At 38.3% G+C, this 19901-nt stretch overlaps 1 protein-coding gene across 5 annotated transcripts in view; it reads right to left on the minus strand.

The window, feature by feature from the left end:
* Positions 1 to 19901, minus strand: part of LOC134355793 (CTD small phosphatase-like protein 2) — a 72266-nt gene that overhangs the window by 44544 nt on the left and 7821 nt on the right. The window contains exons 3-6 of one of the 5 annotated variants that reach the window (XM_063066213.1): positions 7345 to 7468; positions 7171 to 7264; positions 6283 to 6461; positions 2397 to 2500 (exon numbers count right to left, since the gene is read on the minus strand). The gene's annotated coding sequence lies outside the window, so the exon portion shown is untranslated. The remainder of the gene's footprint in view (positions 1 to 2396; positions 2501 to 6282; positions 6462 to 7170; positions 7265 to 7344; positions 7469 to 19901) is intronic. The other 4 variants (XM_063066212.1, XM_063066214.1, XM_063066211.1 and 1 more) reach the window with 4 other exon arrangements.

The following is a 19901-nucleotide window of genomic DNA, read 5'->3' on the forward strand; positions in this document are numbered from 1 at the left end:
TGGTAAGTTATCTGAGAGCTCAAATCTCTTGGGGTGCCCAAACTTTTGCATGGTGCTCCTTTCCTTTTTTTCCCCCCCACTCTAAAATTGTACAAAACAAAAATAATACACTAATCTTGCCTAAAATGTTGAAAAGAATGTTTCATCTTTAACTTTATGACTTTTGGAGATCAGTTCATCTTCTACTCACTTAACAATTCACAGTAACAGAAATTTTGACCGGGGTGCCCAAAATTTTGCATGCCACTGGGGTGCCTTAAGACTTCTGCACAATACTGTATTTGTCAATGTGGAGTGAAGAGTGAGATTGAAAATCTGGCAGGTGCAAAGGATGTTGGGAATAACATGGATGCACCATCATGGGAAGGGTATAGGACAGGAGGCAGAGTAGGAGACCCAAAGTGGTGGTTGGGGGGGGGGGGGGTTCAGACACACCCAGCCTTGAGACTCCAGGCAAGGTCATTTGATTCCTAACTATTGGTGTATTGATCATTACAGTATGTCTCTCTGGTGCCTCCTGCTCCCTCCCCTTTCCCTACCCTTTTTCTCCCAGTCGTGATTCCCTTCTCCCTGCTCCCTTCCCACTCTCAGTGCATAACAAAGACCCATATCAAAATAACGTTTATAACTCACACGTCATGAAATTTGTATTTTTGCAGCAGCAGTACAGTGCAATACATAAAATTACTACAATATCGTGCAAAAGTCTTAGGCACCCTAGCTTTATATATGTGCCTAAGACTTTTGCACAGTACTGTATATAAAATTATAATAGGCACAGAAAGGGTACGTATTAGAGTCTCTTCCCACTATAGGGGTATCAAAATCAACAGGGCAGAGGTTTAAGATGAGAGGAAAGAGCTTTAAAGAAGAAAGCAGGGAAGGTAGATAGTTAAAACTCACCAGTGAACACACAAGAAACTTTTAGACAGACACTTGAAAAGACAAGGTATAGAAGAATATGAATTTGATGTGGGAAAATAGGGTTATGTAGATGAACAAAAGATCAGGATGGATGTGGTGAGTCCAAGGTTCTGTTTCAGTGACGTACAGCTCTATCACTTCATGACAACCTCAGCCGCAAAGATTAATCAAGTAAATGTCCAGTGTTTTGAGACTGTGAATCATAAAACATATTTTCTCCTCATTTTCACCATCATACTAAATATGACCTGGGAATGAACTATAGCCAGGTCATGCACAATAGCATAGTGGTGAGCGCAACACTTCACAGTACAGGAAACCTGGGTTTATTTCTCAACTCTGCCTATAAAGGAGCTTGTGTGTTTGCCCTGTGACTGCATGGGTTTCCTCTGGGTGCTTCAGTTTTCCCACTAGTCCTAAGATGGGGTAGGTTAATTGGTCATTGCAAGTTATCTCGTGATTAGACTAGGAGTACATTGGGATATTGCTGGGTAGTGCAGCTTGAAGGGCCTATTCCGCGCTGTATCTCAAAAAATAAACCAAGAAAAACCGAAGTTTCCAACCTGGAGTCTACAGACCGCTTGCTTAATGGTATTGGTCCATGCCATAAAAAAAAAGTTAAGTAGATGGATGTGTATACAATAACCTACTAATGAAGGGACTTAATAATTTCTCTTCCTTAAAAGCAAATTAAGAGCAGCTTTGACTCATGGTAACATTTTTTCCGAGCAAATATTAATCCAACTACAGACTACTTAGCATATTCTTATTGCCTATGAGAAGCCCAAACAAATCAAACCAAGGATTGATAATCATACCTGCTATACTTAATCCAAAAATCAAATGCATTTTTTTAAACTTGGGAATTAAAAGCCAACATCCAATTTTATCCAATATAAAGTACTGCATAGAAGATGCCTATCATTTTTTTAGTTCATGTTTCTGCGTGAAAAATATTTACAGCAGGTCAAGATTTGAACTCTGCCACAGTGTTAAAAGGCAATACTTAAATCTATCTGTGACTGACTGAAACTTATTAAACACATCAAAAGAACACACAGACCAACAACCTAAACACAAGAGATTCTACAGAGGCTGGAAATCCAGAGCACTACACACAAATCTGTGGAGGAACTCAACCAGATAGATGAGGGGTCTCAGTCCAAAATGTCGACTGTTTATTTATTTCCTTAGATGCTGCCTGACCCGCAGAATTCCTCCAGCATTTTGTATGTGGTGCACATAGACCAACAAACCTATTTATTCATTCACAGTACAACCTATTTATTTATTCATATCAAGCTGTGCTAATTTTAGTCCTGTTATGTAATATGCAATAGAGATTCAGACAAGATTAATTTTGTAAATAAATTCTTTCCAGCTATTACCACTTTGCTATTTCAAAGCCAGAAATTCCTGAAGGAAACACTGAAGTGCCAGGTAAGATCCAAGGGAATTAAAACCTTACTTACAGATTAAAAAATAGTGCAGGACAGGGCTGTTGTTTATTTTGGCATCGGGAATGAACAGACGAACAGCACGGTACAGAAACAGGTCAAGTCATGTGGTACCAAACCTAGAGGCAAGGAATAAAGACTAGGGTGAAGAGTTCAGAATACACACATTAGATATATCACCAACCTTTGAGATGTTTTAGAACACACACCTGATCAACCTTTCTCTCTTCATCACAAAATTTTAATTTATTTCTCATTTAGCTGTGATAACAAGATCAATGATGTATTTCATTTATGCAAGATAGAATGTCTGAGAACATTTTGAAGTTACAATTCTCTACCTCTTGTGCAAGGAACTGGGAAAGATATGGACTCTAAAATGCCTCCTTCAACTATGCTCAACTGCAAAACAAGTTCTTATTCCTAAAGATAAATAGTACCAGTAGTAAAATACTTTTTCAATATGCATACCAATGTTATACACTACAGAATGCATAATATAGATGTACATAATCAGCACAACAGAGGCACAAAGGAAAAGTATCTAGAAAAATCAATGCAGCAAATAAAATAGATCAATTTCCAGTATGTAGCTTTCATACAGGAAGTGGTTAGCATGCAATGATAACAAAACGAATGAGGCGCTCATGTATAAAGTGCCAGCAGCATTATACTGTTTACTTTTTAAACTTGCATTGTAAATGCACCTTATCATTTATTAACTTATTTGTGGTAATATTACTTTGTGTTGTGTGAGAGAATTACAGTACATGTACTTGGTCCAGAGGAACTTTCTTTCGTTTGACAGTATACATGTGTACAGTTGAATGAAAATGAACTGAACTTGAACTTGAAAAGCAAGCGCAATCAGGAAAGACACAGCAATGGAATAGACAGTTCAGTCAGTAATTGTCATTATATCATGTCACCAAAAGTTCTAATGCAATTATAGAACAGAGAAGAACAAGGACTGATCTGATAGATGCGTTTGCTGAAAGACATTAATTAGGATCTTTTTAGCGTGTCGCACCAGTCAGCCAGCCATTCTTGTCTGGTGTGTGGTGTCAGGATTGGTCTCCTTTCGGATTAACCGGGTCACGATATGAACATTCCTGACTCGACCCTTGGGAGGCCGAGTGGCTAGCTCAACGCTCAACCCAGCACGGATGGAGAGCGTGCTTGGGGGGTGGCCCGAATTGGATTTGAGCTTGGGAGCCTTTGGTCTGGAGTCTGGCGCTGATGCTATTAACTAGGTATGAGGCATTTACATTTGCAAGAAGGAACAGAATTAGGGATAATAAATACTGTCATTAGTAAGTTCCATAGAGAATTCAGGTGAATTTTCATTTAAACCAGACAATGGTGACAACGAAGAACTTACTATCACAGGCAGATCAAGCAACCGCGTTAGAAACACAGAAAATAATAGCAGTAGCCATTCAGCTCTTCAATTTGATAAGATCCAAGGCTGATTCTCCTGATTCTCTCTTTCTTAACACCACAAACCTGTTCTTTTCCCACACCCAAGTAACCTACTGCCTTTAATATTATTCACCAACTTAGCCTAAGGAGCCTCTTGCTGCAAAAACTGCACAACATCACGACCTTTGAATATTTCCATCTTAATTCCAAATGTCACCTGTATCCTGACCTCTTATTCAAGATCCCCAGCCAAGAGAAATATTCTTCCTGCTTCTGGTCTGATTAGCCCTGGTAGAATTTTGTTTGCTTCAATCAGACTCCTTTCATTCTTCTGAACTCCAGTGAATACAGGTCTAGCTGATCCAATATCTCCTTATACAACTGTCCTGTTTTTCTTGGAAAGGACATCTACAAAGAGATTCCAAATCACCAAAGAGAAGGGAGGTGGCAATAATGGAATCAGATATGATGGAGGGATCTAAGAATATGTATGTATGTTTATTTCCAGGTTCCAATCTGAGTTTCAATATATGCATGAATCATATTCAATCCCACACATTCATCTAAAAGGAAACAGTAAAATTCTGCAATTTTCCATTCATCCCGCATGGCTAGACTCAAGTAACCACAAGCTTAACTCCAAATATTTCTCTAGTTTGTTGCTTTGTAATGTTGGGAGACAAATCCAATCTTTTGTTATGTATTTTTCCCATCATGGCCCATGAACAATGAACAAGACAGTGATCATATTCCTTTACTGGAGGACGATGCAACTGGTACAAACCCAGTAGGCTTGCTCCCTTGCGTCTCAAACATTCAGTGTTAAACATGCTCAGCCACTTACTGGTCAAAACTAATGACAAGAGCAGAATTGGATTGTAGCTAAAATTAAAGGGCATGTTCAGGATCAGTTTTGCTGTGATGGTCTAGTATTATGATCGCTATATGGGAATTTTCAAGCGACTTATGAGCTGCTGCATGAATTTCCCAAACTGCTTCTGCCTGGATGCGAATCACAGCTATACTTACTTCCCCAATCTAGAATGTCCCTAATGACAAATAACAAGTTTCACAACGGTCAGCAATGACACCAGGTGTCAGCCTGACAAAGGTAAAGTATCCCCTTGCCCTTACTAATTTGGATTTTAGCCTGAACAATCCTACCATCCTATAATCCCAATCTCCCATCTCCAGTTTCTGGTCTGTTTAACCCTGTCAGAATTTCATCTTCTTCAGCAAGACCCCTCTCATTCATCTAAACTTCACTGAATACAAGTCTAGTTGATCCAGTCTCTCCAGTTATTGCACTCAAGTATCTGTCAAACAGCAACTTTGCAGTGGCTTCTCTTTCTGTGCCTAGGTTATTACCGTTGGTGTCAACCAAGTATTTATCCTTGGGCTCATTCTTGTTTCTAATTTACATACTGCCAGCTTCTCAAGCATTATCATTAAAAAAGCATGTTTCTGGAGCTGTGTTTGAGACATTCATTTTGTCTTTCCATCATCTCTCTCTGCCTCCAATGAGAAATTTCTTCCAATTAAATGACATTAGGAAGAAGCCGCAGACTCCACATTTCATTCCCTGACAAGCGTATTAAATTGAACCATATTGTCTGCAATCTTAGTGTAAATATTTGACTTCAGGCCACATGTTCCAATCATCAGTAAGATTCCCCTTTTACACATTAATATCAAATTCACTCCTGTCTTAGCTCATCTGCTCCTGAATCTTCAACCATATTTTATTGCTCCTAGTCTCCTGGTTAGCACTCCTCATTCCATTCTCGGTAAACTTGAGGTCATCCAAAACTTTGCAGCTCTTGTCCCAACTCACCACTTGCCCAGGTTACCCTTTATCATGTATTTACTCTCAACCACCCTTGGTTAACCAATGCCACAATTTATCATTCTGATTTGTGCTTTCAAATACCTTTCCCTATTTGAAATTTCCTCAAGCCCTACAAAACCCTCTAATCCCAGCCTCTGACTTTCTCTAAAGTTCATTGTTCCACTACCGGTAGCTGCCTTTAAATTGACAAGGTGCTAAACTCAGGAATTCCATCACTAGCTCTTTAAAATCTACAACTCTAACTGAACTTTTGAGGTAACATCACATTTTATAGATTGGTGTCAAATTTGTTTGAAAATTTACTCCTATAAAAAGACTTGCTATTTTGTTTAAATAAAGGCAGTAATTAGATACATTTATGTTTTCCTGAAACATCTTTTTATAGCCTTAAACTTTATAAAAACTATGGAAAATGGGAATTTTGAAGAGATGGAAGAATGGTGGAAAGAATCTTGCATCAGCAAAGGCACCCACTCACTAATCTTTAAGGTTCATCAAACCCCAGCTCCAAAGAGTTTGGTACCCTGGTCTCATAAAGTACATGGTTTAACCCCAATTTCCAATGTTAAGTTTAGATCCTGCATACTGAGTTATCCTCAATCAATTCTTCACACAAAACTGTACACATACAGTTCATGGAGGTCCAGCGAGTATGTCAATAGCTGCAGATTTCTTGAAGTCTAGGCAACTTTTCAAATTCTTGTGCACTTGATTGAGTTTGGCTCCTCTTCGACGTTTTGGAACAATGTGCACTTTTCACAGAAAAACAGGCATAGCCGTGAAATACAATCCTCAAATTACCAGAAATCCTGTGTAATGGAAACAGAATTTGACTGATTTCAGTTACTGCAAAAACAGTGGTTCATTTTAAATATAGGGCATCACAAAAAATGAAGCATCCCTGTAGAAACTATTTATTGGATTCTTTGCTTGCGGCCAAAAAACACAAACAAGGTTAAAGTTAGAGATCAGTAGGTTTCTGAAGACTGCAAATATTGTAGGACATATTATATTTCATTTCAGGCAAGACAGACGTATGGATCATAGTGTTTCGAAGATGCATGGTTTGATCATTCAGATGGTACAAGAACGGAAACCAATCCACTACTTGACATTTGAACACATCATAGAATTAAGTCAAGCATCCTCGATTTTGAGTGCTGTGTGTTTAAATGTCAGTCTATTCTACGATAGGTAGGGTTATCAGTTCTTTATGCATTCTTTGATGTGTAGATCTGCATTTTAGCAATTTTAATTCCGTGAATACAATTAGTCAAATTGTTGAACCAACCAGCAAAGGTAGTGAACTAGGTGGATTGAAGGAAGAATTTCACCATGCAACGAGTAAGTTAGCAAGGACAATTTTACATGAAAAACCAGTTCAAACTAACAGTATGTTTATATTAATTTATAATGTTTACTGTTTGCATAGAGAATTGCCCCCTCATTGTCAATGAGGTGATTCTGTTGTTGATAGGCCGAGCCTCAGTCTGATAGAGTGCATATTCATCCACCTACCAGATCACTTGGTGGCACATGGCATAGTCCCGACAGCAGAACAGTGATAAAGGTTCTCCATTCCAACCAAGCTTTCGCTACATTTACCTAGATGCTGGGAGGATAAAGGCACATTGGTGCATAGAAGATGCGAGGTCCAGTTACAAGGAGACGACCTGGCATACAAACACAAACCTGTAAATGTAGAGCAGCAGTTCAGCCCCACATCATAACGGACAGAAAGCAGTTACTCCGAGGAGAAGATGCGCAGAAAACGGTTGCAGACCTCTCTCTTCTTGTCTGGAGAGGATACCAATGGCTTGTGGACAAAAGATATTATCTGATAAAATGAAACCTAGATTTGAACCATTTGGAAAATTATCTGAGTACTACTATTGAGTATTAATAGGATGCCACAGAAATGATAGATACCATTGAATAATCATGGTTTAGCCCTTTACTCCTCAATACAGAACAGAAGATTCAATTCATGCTTGAAACTGAGACTTTTTTTTGAATGGAAGATACAAAAATGCCATGCAGAGTGTAACTAGAGAACACAGTTTTAAGGTAACAGGTAAAAGAACGAGATGCATGTTATTAAGTGGGTACTTGACAGGGAGGAGATGTTTGGTGTGGGATGTGGAATCCTTAGTAGTTTTAAAAAGGACATTATTTAAGTAGTTTAAAAAAAATCAGCATTATGGAGTAAAAAAAACATTAATCGCAGAGCTTCTCCACAGAGTTACTGTGGGAATAATGTGAATAGCTGCCTACTGTACTGTACAATTCTATCATCTGAACAGTTTCATTAGATTGCTGATGGTAGCCCCCACCACAGACAAGATTTTTCCTACGAGTATCCCAAGAATTGCCAGAACTCAGAGGCCAGGAAAGCCAGTTCACTAACACTGAAATAGAAAGTTAAAGCAAATGATGGTGCAGACGGATGTACTGGGCTTTGGTTTCTTTGTGCTTCTCTTACATGAACTATAAGCTTACCTTAAAGAAAGAAATTTCCTATGCTGGCACTCTGGGGCTGAAGAGGAGGTTACAATCGGGGAAAATTTACAGCCGATCGAGGATAAAGGCCTCACAAAAAAACGCAGCCTTGGGTCAAGAGTATATCAAAAACAAGTAGGTAAAATAGTAATACGTTTAGTGTTGAGGGAGGGAGGGAGGGAGGGAGGGAGGGAGGGAGGGAGAGAGAGAGAGAGAGAGAGAGAGAGAGAGAGAGAGAGAGAGAGAGAGAGAGAGAGAGAGAGAGAGAGACAGACAGACAGAGACTGGAACTTCATTGGCAGATACAAGTCATCCAAACAGGTACTGTTTCTATGCCAATTGCTTTAATTCACAAACCTGATTAATCAAAACATCTTCAGTTTAAGTGTATATATAACTGCAGTCTCTATTTATCTATAGGCAATCCCATATATGCATGTCCATGCATCCCCTAATAGCTTTTCTGTTCAGGAAAGGACAAGAAACATGGATAAATCAACCGGAATAGGGTGGCAGATTTCTTTTCCTACATCTGTGAGCCACTTGGTATTTCATAGTACTTTCACTACACCCAAATACTGGGCCTTATTGAAAGCAACTTTACAACATACAGTAATCTGGTGTGTTATGAACTTGCAATCACTAGTCATTTTTCCTGGTACAGAATTAGTTACCACATTTCTACACTCTGTTACTGCATCAACAACAAGCCTAAATTCTGATTAAACTGCTACTGAGCAATATAGTTTGAAGTTAGCCAGGATGGGAAGATATTGGCAGTTCTTCATTGGAAACTTCCTTTCAAAACAGAGCTAAAGATCGTGAAGATATCATGCAGGTTTTAGTGACAAATTAAGAGAAAGTCATTAATGAACCAATCAAATGAACGTCAAGTGAAGCTACTGAATATTGAAAGGCCTGGATAGAGTGGATGCATGGAGGAGGCTTTCAATAAGTGGAAGAATCTAGGACCACCTCAGAATAGAAGATCATCCCTTTAGAACAGACATGAAGAGTAGTTTCTTTAGCCAGAGGGTAGTGAATTTGCGGAATTCACTGCCACAAATGGCAGTGGAGGCCAAGTTATTGGGTGAATTTAAAGTGGAGGTTGACAGGTTCTTGATTAGCTTTCACACAAGGTTTTCACACTGACAGTGGTGGGTGTGTGGAATGCACTGCTGGCGACAGTGGTGGAGGCAGATACAATAGGGTCTTTTAAGCTTAGAAAAATAGAGGGTTTTGCGGTAGGGTAATTCTAGGCAGTTTCTAGAGTAGATTACACGGTCGGCACAACATTGTGGGCTGAAGGGCCTGTAATGTGCTGTAGATTTCTATGTTCAATGAAAGCAGAAGAATGGAGTTGAGAGGGAAAATAAGTCAGCCATAATCAAATGGAGGAGGAAACGCGAAAGACCAAATGGCCTAATACTGTTTCTACTAATCACAAAGTAAAAGAGTAAGTATGTTATAGCAGTACAAATTCATTAATACTTTCCCAAGTGGACACAAAGATGCAATAGCAGAGATTTAGCTCCATTCATTCAATTATGGCATTTCACTGACTATTCAGAATGAATCAGGCTGCTATTTTCTTAGTGAAAGCTGACTGGTTCAGTACTGTGGAGATACACATTTCAGAGAATAACGTGAAACCCACTTGATTGTTTGATACAGGAATATTCTCAGAAATGCCAAGACTTAAGTCTCCTTTTGTAACTTGTTGAAAAATACTGTCTGCATTTCTTATATTGAGGCCGCATTGCTATACAAACTATCAGAGCTTGCCAGCATAAATCTGTGAAACCATAAGCAACAACGTGATCTGTGTGTTTGCACATGGCTTAAGTGAAGAATGAAAAGTTACATTTAATGATTTGGAACTTCACCACAGGCTATGCAATCGAATAATGGACAGTTTATGTATTTGCAAGCTGATTTAGTAAAGCAAGTTAATGACATTCTTGTATCATAATCACTATTTAGTTGCATATTAATAACTACCCATCATTCACTGCATCTTTCTGAAGAAATTTAACTTGCCTTTACTGACAGAAGCTAGCACAGCTTGTCTTCATAATGTTCAGATTATGCAATATCATAGGCATATTCAGTCAATGTGACAAAGGAGATGGCCACTCAGCTATCCCATTATGCCGGGTGCCAGCAGAACAGTCCCATGTCCCTCATTTTCTTGCCACCCACCCGCACAAGGAATAATTTACTTAACCTAACAGCACATCTTTTGAATATGGGAAGGAACTAGAAGACATGTGGTTTGAGGAAGAAAGTGCCAACTGCACATTGACAACACTGGACAGGTATGGAGGACTCACTGCACAGGATCTGAAAACTGCAGAGGGTTACCAACTCAGTCAGCTCCATCATGGGAATTAGCCTCTCCAGCATCCAGAACTCCTTCAAAAGGCAATGCCTGAAAAAGGCAGCATCTATCAATAAGGACCTACATCCCCTGCACATGCCCTCTTCTCACTGCTACCACTAAAGAGGCACACACTCAGCACTTCAGGAACAGCTTCTTCCCCTATGCCATCTGATTTCTGAACGGACAGTAAACCTCAGGTTTACTATTTCAGATTTTCCCCTCACAAAACAAAAAAATTCACAGTATACGTCAGTGATATTAAACATGGTTCTGATTCTAAGTGCTGTGGCACACTGCCACCTTTGCCAGAGACTTCACAACAAATCACAGCTTCAATTCACTTGTTGCCAGTGTTGGGAATAAATTGTGCTGCAAAACTGCCATGATCACTAAAGTGGCACTCAAGAGGTTGCTAAGAAATCTGTACTCAACTGCACCAGATGCAACAAGAATACTGCAGAAAACACTGCAGACTGGAGAATTAAGACTGGCTTTCCTTAAGACTCTTGTCTGGCAGAAGTGAAATAGTTATTAAGAAAGTCAACGTAGCAAGGATTCTTTTGTTCACTAATCAATCATGTTTTAATAACCACAGAGCTACATTGCCACAATATTGTGCCAACACATCTGGTTTATGTCTCCTGATGTCTTACACATGACCATTTGTGTATTTTTCATCTTTCAATGACGTACGTGACTTACTACAATGTGTACAAGGTGGCCTGAAACTAGGAACTTTGATATGAAGTTAATTAGGGTAAATTTATTTCAAAGAAAATGGAGTTCATTCATAAAAGTTTGCATGTCAAAAAATAAGTAATACCCAAAGGAAAGAATCAAATGACTGACTCAACTATACAAATTCAGGCAAGGTACTTCATTTTTATAAACAACCAGGATATATTTGTCATTACAGATTGAGCTGGGAGACGTGAATTTTATCAGTGACTATCTATTTAAATAGCTATGTATAGATCATCTTTTTTGCAAAATACATAACAAGATTTGCTCTTATCCATTTAAAAATTCAGGATTTGTATTTTTGCCAGCAGCAACATTTATTTTTCTCTTATTTTAAATCTCTGCCTAACCTGTACCCTTCTTCCCTGCATAAAAATCTCACTTCAGGAACACATGCTTTGCTACAAATAAATCAACAATACCATGCAGTTTTCTAGGATATCACAATTCCTGGAAGTTTGTAGTCATAACAAACATTTGATACAAAATAGTTTCATTAATTCAGTCACTTAGAAAGATTCTCAATATTACAAGGCCTCTCCTCTCCCACCTACTGACTACATCCTGTAACACGGGATGGTGCCAACTGAGTATTACATTAATAATGTGAAAGAAACTACAGAAATTCAATTAACACCCAAAAATTATCTGCAAGAATAAAATATAAAACATTATTACACTACTAATTTTAAGGTGGCAGGTATGTATGGGCGCATACATGTGTCAGTGCATACATTTATGGGAACAGTGAAATGGAAAAAACAAGTCAAACAACATCACGGAAGTCCTTTCTCTACCACGCAAAGGTTTGTAGCTAGGTTGTCAAGAAACAGCATTACCTAAACAGAGTAAATGAAATGAGTAAATATTCCAGAAGGATTCAAGGAAAGGCCTGTCAACCTGCACATTTAATGCAGTTGTTAATAGCATTTTTCATTTTCAAGTACAGCAAGGCAAGAAAAAATAAAATCATGAAAACATAATGCAGGCAATTGCTCCATGTCTCTATAAACCTGCCTGTTCCATTAAAAAATTGACTGATTTATTTATTTCCAGATCTGCAAGATGATTTGGCACTGCCCCTGTTCAGCTCATTTACTGCCAACTTTCACATCCTTACCTATTTCAAGACATTCTTGCACTCCAGGTCAGCCTACCTAATTCTATCCTTCATAAGTACCAGATAATCCAAAACACGGCTTCATAATCAAACTCGCTTCAAATCCAATGCTCTCATTGCTAATAAATCTGCATCATACACATAAACACCACCTGGATTTTAAAATTCTCATCCTTGGTTTATACCCTCTCAATTATCTCATCATAATCTCCCTCACCCCTTTACCAATCTTATAACACTTTAGATTATTTATGATCCTCCAATTCTGATTATTTTATCACCAAATAATTATTCCACTGTCAAGCAAGAACAAAACCTAAAGCATTATTATACTTCTAATTTTAAGGCGGATATTCTGTGGATTCCCTCCCTAAACCTCATGACTCTCATCTCCTTTTTCACTTCTTTTCAAAAGTCAACTTCTGACCATCTGCCCTCATGATTTAATATCACATTGATAATATTTCTGAAAAGTACCTTGGGATTTTGTGCACATTAAAGCTTTAATATAGATACAAAATTGTTTAATTGTGAGGAATTCAAGGAGGCTCGTGTCCAATTGCATTTTAATATTTAATAGTTTGAAGTTTTATCAGCAATAAGCTTTCATTTAACTCTTTACATAAATATGACTCTAATGACTTTAAATTAATAGAAACTTTCCAGGTGCATGCTCTAGATCAGGGGTTCCCAAACTTTTTTGTGCCATGGAACCTTAACAATAATCAAGGGGCCCATGGAGCTCAGGCTGGGGACGCCTGCTCTAAATGCACTGGATACCTTTTATGCAGATCCAAAATAAAAATAGCAAGTTGCTGTATGGCAATGAATTTTTATCATTGGTGGATACCACACTGACAGCCGAAACCACAGGAGCACAAAATGGTCACTAATAATTTAACACTGCACATTTGCTGGACTCAATAACTCCATAAAATTGCTTCCCTTTGTTAATCTGGAAGTTTTAATTTTCAAAATGTTCAAAGCCTAAAGAAGAATTACATATGCCCTGGAAACAATGCAACAAAATCCGTTAGATTGATTATTAGATGAAAGAGTTGTTTTGTGAGGAAAGTGCAAAATTAGACCTGCATCCATTGCAGCTTACAAGAATGAAAGGTGATTTTAATTAAATAGAAAAGATTCTGACAGTACTTGACAGAATGGAGGCACGATACAGTCTTCTCTGGAACGGACAGGTTCTTTCTCAGGATGAATGGCTCTCCTATTTATCACTGAGGAGGAATTTCTTTTTGCAAGAGGATTGCGAGCCTTTAGAATTCTCAGCCCAGAGTATAGAAAAGGTGACATTACGTTAATAAAGGCAGGGATAGATTGATTTTTATTCTATAGGGAAAATCAAGTATTACAGGGGTGAACCAGGAAAGCCGAATTAAAGGCAGTGATTATATCACCCATGAGCTTGCTGCAGTGGGTTTACATTACAATACATAATCTGACCAGATCACTGACAATTTATTACTTATTTAGAGATACAGTACAGAATAGGCTCTTTGAGCCACACTGCCCAGTGACCCCCGATAACCCCATTTTAACCCTAGCCTAATCATGAGACAATTTATGATGACCAATTAGTCTACACGGTACATCTTTGGACTGAGGAGGAAACTGGAGCACCCAGAGAAAACCCATGCATTTCATGGTGAGGGCGCACAGAGGACACTGGGATTGAACTCCAATGCAACCACAGTAATAGCATCGTGCTAACCACTATGCTGCCATGGTGCCCTTTGAGAAAGTTAATTTGAATAAAACATAGTCAAGTAGCAAACAAATCTGTAAAAATGCTCTCTTATTGGGCAAAGGGTTCTTGTATTTGAAACAGAACTTGTGTCAATCGCAAAATTAAATTCCCCATGACCTTGAAGACCCTGCAGTTCTAACGGTACATAATACAATTAATATCTGCCAAAGAGAAGCTACAACCACATGGTTTAGGTTGATTTCGCAGATTGTTGTTATTCAACGGAAATTAGACAAAGTTAACAATAGGAAAACTGACTTCATGTGGATAAGTGGCTGAAGAAGTACTATGTAGAAATACTGCTAAAAATGGACACGTAGTATAATAGACTGGTTACAATCATCACGGAGGTGTTGCCAACAAACTAATCAAATACACTGCAAGCCTTTCATAAACAACTTTTGTTTATCACGTGAGCAAATAGACTGAAATAGCACACCTCAACGTGTTATCTTCAGAGACCTGCAGCCCCAGTTTGCTACTCTCTCAGTTTCAGTTACTTGACACACAAAACAATATCTATAGGAGAGTGTAATGTACATAAAACAAAGTCTGCACCTAGTTAAGAAATATTCTAGGTATTGATTTTTCACCTTCTCAATCATGCATGTGCCCATGACACACCTGAGGCTAATTAACTAGCAATCAGCTGTAGGAAGAGACTGCGTGGCAAAGAAAAAGAAAACAAGAGAACAATACTTTTTGCCTCACACCTCTCTGAGCACAGTGAAAATTACTTCTTACCTAACTAGTACTGCAGTAGCAGGAGTACCGTAATATTACCAAGGCATAATACTAGACAGGCACGTGAATAGGAAAGGTTTTAAGAGAGAGTTACAGCCAAACCCGGCTAAATGGAACTAGCTTGGATGGGAATCTCAGTCAGAGTGTACTGAGTGAATCTGTGACCATTGGAGACGATTCCTGAATTACAGCCAGATTATGTCATTTGCCTGCCTGACAGCAGAATACCAAAGTAGACACACTATTGCAAGCTCTGTCATGGGAAGAAATTGCCAGCTGGTCAGAGGAAAGGATTCAAAGGTAAATTCAAATGGAAAAATACAATATCCTTATTGATTCTTGATAATCCCTTTTCACCATCCGAAGTACGGAGAGCTCTGATTTGTATCGAGAACCTTAAGTGTACGGGAAGCCAGTGAAGCTGGCAGAGAGTGCACACCAACTGAATACCCTCACCCCCGCTTCATCAGGTAACACCAGCCACATCTATGGAAAAGGCTGTTTCCGCACTGCTCACTAATCACATCAGAATGCACAGAAATTGAGTGGAAATAAGTCACCCTTGATCAGGAGTGCTTTATTATTATAATTAGTATATTTTTCAGCAAGATGGCAAAACTTGAGGTACAGGCATTGTCAAGCACACTCATTTCTTGCTAGGAACTTTTGGACTATTCTAGTGGCGTTTAGTATTGTGCCTTTCTGGAGATTTACTACTATCATTATAATTATTATTGTTACTATTAGTGAGAGATACAGCATGGTAACAGGCATAAGCCCGTTCTGCCCAATTACACCCACATGGCTAATTAACATACTAATCCCTACATTTTTGGAACATGGGAGGAAACTGGAGCACCTGAAAGAAACCCACACAGTCATGGGGACAGAGTTCAAACTCCTTACAGACAGCCGCAGAATTGAACCTGGGTCACTGGCTCAGCATAGTGTATAATTAAGCAATTAACTTCACTGCTGGTATGTAATAAAGATCTTTTGCTTATCATGTGAGCAAACCAATTTGACTAACATATCTCAACATTTCCAGAACATTTTGGCTGATACATATATGCTGTAATTCAAAATTCATAATTATAAATGGCATACTTGGTCAGCTTTGTAAAAATTTTATCTCTCCCTAATTTGCTCTAAGTTTCCTGTACCATTAATTATGTTTTGACTAGTCAACTGACCTAGACCTTCAGTCAGTTCTGTTTTATACAATGCTTTACAGTTCCTGGAAGGGTCTCTTCTCTGGTTTCCTTTTGATGTTAGAAAATACACAGCTATCTGTTGAATGCATTTTGCTAGGGAGGAAGGGCCTTTTAAAAAGTACCTTTAAGAAAACTTGTCCCTTCACAGCAAGGGAAAGACAAAGATCATTTATTGTGCCATGCTTTTTACTGTTCAATTTAATTCTAATTGACTTAACAACTGCTCAGAATTAAATAACTCCTGCAAGACTCAACTTGAATTCAGATTTTCTCCTGTGAATGCATTATTCAGACACAGTTCATCTCGAACAAACCCAGCCAATTATATTTACACAAGAAGCACAGGAGTCTGCTTCACAGTAAATATAAAGGAAACAGGGATAGAAATGGGGCAGACTAACAGGTTATTCCAACAAAGCACTGACTATCATTGGTCCAAGCCCAGAACAGCCTCTGTTCTTTCACCCCTCTCCACTCCAATGGAAAAGTTTACCAGCACACTTTTACACCCATTACCATTCTGACATCAATTACTGCACTGATTCAACTGAATTTTTAAAATATGACAAATAAGAAAAATATATCATAAACTGCATATTAATAATGATCCAAGCCATGCTCTCTTCTCAATGATGCCATTGAGAAGGAAGTACAGGAGTCTCAGGTCCCACTTAACCAGATTCAGGAACAGTTATTACCCTACAACCATCAGGCCCCTGAAATGGTGTGGATAACCTCACTCATCCCAACACTGAACTGCTTCCACAACCTCATACACACTGTCAAGGACTTTACAACTCATATTCTCAGCAATATTAATTATTAAAACAAAAAATTTCACGACATATGCCAGTGATATTAAATCTGATTTTTTTTTGTATTTGCGCAAATTGATATCTTTTGCGCAAATTGATATCTTTTGCACAAATTGATATCTTTTGCACACTGGTTGCTTGTCCGTCTTTGCTGTGCGCAGTTTTTCATTCATATTACTGTGTTTCTTTGTATCTACTGTGAATGCCTGCAAAAAAATGAATCTCAGGGTTGTACATGGAGACATACATGTACTTTGATAAGAAACTTACTCTGAACTTTACAGCTAAAATTCAGTAGTCTAAAATAGAAGCAAATGGAAAAACTTTCATACACATTTAGAGCAATCTGAACGCCAACATAATCATTGGTGGTTTAACTACAGTGACGGATTCAATTATGCCGTCAAGACCTAAAAAACTATTTCCAAAATACAAATTTAAAAATAGAAAATTATGGCGATAAGTTGCAAGTCCTTCAGTAGAAGAAAAATAATGCCAGAATAGTATTTTGAGTGGAGACTTTTTAGTTTTGATAAACAAGCTGACTTGTCTTTAGATGCCGTTTTTATTTTGTGTATGAAAAGTCATACAGTAGTCAAGATGGATAGAAAATATCTTAAATGTAGGCCAGTATAATACATTATCTGCAAACAGACTTAGGAAAAAAGTGTTTGCATCAGGTTTGCAACTAAGGTAGTAGACTGAGGCTAAAGCAAAAAAATCAACAGCAATGGTACAGTTTTGTGTACTTGGGAAGTTATTAAAAAGTAGGGACTGGCAAAGTGTAACTTGGCAAATGTCACTTAGTTTTGAGGAGTTGTATTTCACCTGGTTCATTGCTCAGATTCTCCAATACAACACCGATCCATAGGGATCACATGAAACTAAAAAGTTACAGCTATGCCAAAATGAATTCCCTTAAGAACGAATAGGGAGGAATAGAGAGAAAGATGCCAGATTTACTTCTACATTAGTGTTCAGTGCTCATGGGTGCATGTCATTTCATTTGGTTGTGTATGTGCACAGTCAGATGCCAATAAACTTGATCTTGAATTTATATCAGAATTTCATAGAAGTGTAACCACACACCTCATTGGAGTGAAGGAACAAGAACACAAGGATCAAGTAAGTAATTGGAGGAATTGTCAAAGAAACAAATTTACCAAGTTTTATAAAAAGCTTTTGGTCATCCAGCATAGTAGGACTGGGGAAGGGAAATTCCATCATGTGATTGGGTGGGAAAAGGTATAGGATACCAATAGGAAAAATAAAGAAGATTGCAACATTAGATTTGTATCTGGTGTCTAGGAGAAACAGAATATTCTACACCCAATATATGCCAAATTAAAAGGTAAAAATCATTAAATTGCACACAGGGAGTTTCTCCCTTTTGCCGCCTGCTATCGGGGACTTGGGAGTCGATCGACTCGGGACTTTGAGACTTTTTTTTTTACTGTGCCCATGGTCTGCTCTTCATCAAATTATGGTATTGTTTTGCACTGCTGTAACTATGTTATAATTATGTGGTTCTGTCAGTGTTAGTCTTTGGTTTGTCCTGCTTTCTGTGATATCACTCTGGAGAAACATTGTATCATTTCTTAATGTATGTATGCATTTCTAAATGACAATAAAAGAGGACTGAGTGTTCTCATAATCTAAAAAATTTTATATTGCTGTTTGTACAATTATGGGCATTTTAATTAGGAATTAAGCCAATTATTTTTCCCCAAACATTGTCATTATAAGTGAAATAAAAGCTCAACACCTGAGCCAACAGACCTATCTTTCCTCTTTAATTAAATGGGAGGAAAATGTTCAGTATTTATGTTAGAAAAATGTTTAACTACACAGACGTCATGAAAAGTTCCTCTGCATCCCAACCTCCAACCCAATTTCAAAGAGTATCTGCCCTTATTTCAACATTATTGTTCAAGACTTCAGACATTCCAAACCAATGTTCCTCTAGCCCAATGGAGATCATCTTCTTTGTGGAAATATAATTTGCCAATAGTATAAAATATTTATCATAGGTTACTGTAGAATGATTCCGGAACTACACCACGGATTCAGATCATAATGGTAAACACTCAACTCCAATCTTCAATACCCATCACACTCCCAGAATGCCAATCATTTTTAATTAAGCTACCTTCACCGATCATTCCCAAATGTTAACACTATCTTTGTAATTAATTTTGGTACGATGATGTCAAGGAACGTTTTCTTAATGGTACTATTTCATAGAAACTCTGGTTACACCATATATGTACATCTGCTGCTTCTCTGCATATCCTCTATATCCTGTTGTAACCTTATACACTATCTACAGCATCTCCAATCTTTCTATCATCTGCAAATTTACTAACCAACCCCTCCACTTCCTCATTCAAATCATTTTTTAAAGAAAATCAGAGCTGGGGTCCTAGAACAGATCCCGACAGAAAATCAATAGTCACCAATCCCCTGGCAGAATAACACTCCATCTACTACCACCCTCTGCCTTCTGTGTGCAAGCCAGTTCTGAATCCACACAGCTAAGTTTCCGTGGATCCTGTGTCTCATGATTTTCTAGATGAGCCAACTATGGAGAATCTTGTCAAACATTCGTTTGTTATGTGCTGTGTTGTACGATGTGGGCGATCACGGTCTTTCCATTACTATGAGTGTTCTTGGCAAATGTTACTACAGAAGTGGTTTGCATTTGTCTTCTTCTGGGCAGTGTCTCTATAAGACGGGTGACCCCAGCCATTATCAACACTCTTCAGAGATTTTTGACTGGCGTCAGTGGTCACATAACCAAGACTTCTTGTGATGTGCACCAGCTGCTCATATGACCACCCACCACCTGCTCCCATGGCTTCATGTCAACCTGATTTGGTGGTGGTGGTTGGGGGGTGGGGTAGCATAAGCAGGCACTACAGCTTGCCCAAGAATCCCATCACCCTCCTGTCAAACTCCTTACTAAAAT

The sequence above is a fragment of the Mobula hypostoma genome, chromosome 13 (genome assembly GCF_963921235.1).
Source record: "Mobula hypostoma chromosome 13, sMobHyp1.1, whole genome shotgun sequence".
NCBI lineage: Eukaryota > Metazoa > Chordata > Chondrichthyes > Myliobatiformes > Myliobatidae > Mobula > Mobula hypostoma.